At 46.6% G+C, this 1301-nt stretch overlaps 1 non-coding gene across 1 annotated transcript; it reads right to left on the reverse strand.

Annotated features, from left to right (window-relative positions):
* Nucleotides 1–376: 376 nt before the first annotated feature.
* LOC116560723 lies at nt 377–486 on the reverse strand. Its single transcript, XR_004273107.1, has one exon. It is a non-coding gene; the product is annotated as a U6 spliceosomal RNA (small nuclear RNA).
* Between the last annotated feature and the right edge of the window lie 815 nt (nt 487–1301).

Raw genomic sequence — 1301 nt, forward strand, 5'->3', positions numbered from 1 at the left:
TACAGGCATGAGCCACTGCACCAAGCCTGATTGTCTGTTTATTTATTTATTTATATTTTTTGAGACAGAATCTCGCTCTGTTGCCCAGGCTGGAGTGCAGTGATGCAATCTTGGCTCACTGCAACCTCCACCTTTGGGTTCAAGTGATTCTCCTGCTTCAGCCTCCCGAGTAGCTGGGATTACAGAGCCACCATGCCCGGCTAATTTGTGTTTTTAGTAGAGATGGGGTTTCTCCATGTTGGTCTAAGGCTGGTCTCAAACTCCGAACCTCAGGTGATCCGCCCACCTCGGCATCTCAAAGTGCTGGGATTACAGGCGTGAGCCACCATGCCTGACCTGAATATATATTTTTAAAGATATTGTTATTATTTGTTTGCTTTGTTTGGAATGCTTCATGAATTTACATGCCATCTTTGTGCAGGGGCCATGCTAATTTTCTCCGTATTGTTCCAATTTTAGTGTATGTGCTGCTGAAGTCTCCTACACATTGTGCTATTTCTTGCCTCTGTGCCTTTGCTCAGGCTGTGTGCCTGGCATGCCATTTCCTTTCTTTGTCTGGCTAACTTTATTTATTTATTTATTTGAGATGGAGTCTCACTCTGTCTCCCAGGCTGCAGTGCAGTGGCACAATCTCGGCTCACTGCAACCTCTGCCTCCCAGGCTCAAGTGATTTTCCTGCCTCAGCCTCCTGAGTAGTTGGGACTACAGGTGCCCACCACTACGCTCGGCTAATTTTTGTATTTTTAGTAGAGACGGGGTTTCACCATATTGGCCAGGCTGCTCTCAAACTCCTGACTTCAGGTGATCCTCCCTATTCGGCCTCCCAAAGTGCTGAGATTATAGGCGTGAGCCACTGCGCCCAGCTGTTTTGTCTCATCTCAAACACATCATACGCTCCAGGAAGTTCCCTGACATTTCTTTTTTTTTTCCTCCTTTGAGGTTTTGTTAGGTGTCCCTCCTCTTGGCTACCAAGTTCCTAGTGTGTCGTTCTTTTCTTGTGCCTATTAATTGTATTTTAATTGTCAGGGGCAACCTGCACTGATTTAACTTATGTTTCTGCAACCCTAGAAGATTGGGGCTGAAAGAGAAATTAAGTTGGGTTATAGAAAAGTAGAAAAAGTTGGGTCGGGTGCAGTGGCTCACACCTGTAATCCCAGCATTTTGGGAGGCCGAGGAGGGCAGATTGCTTGAGCTTAGGAGTTTGAGATCAGCCTGGGCAACACGGTGAAACCCCATCTCTACTAAAATACAAAAAATTAGCCAGGTGTGGCAGCCTGTGCCTGTAGTCCCAGCTACTCGGG

Source organism: Sapajus apella, unplaced genomic scaffold (assembly GCF_009761245.1).
Source record: "Sapajus apella isolate SASKATOON/1434 unplaced genomic scaffold, GSC_monkey_1.0 scaffold26, whole genome shotgun sequence".
In the NCBI taxonomy this organism is placed as follows: domain Eukaryota; kingdom Metazoa; phylum Chordata; class Mammalia; order Primates; family Cebidae; genus Sapajus; species Sapajus apella.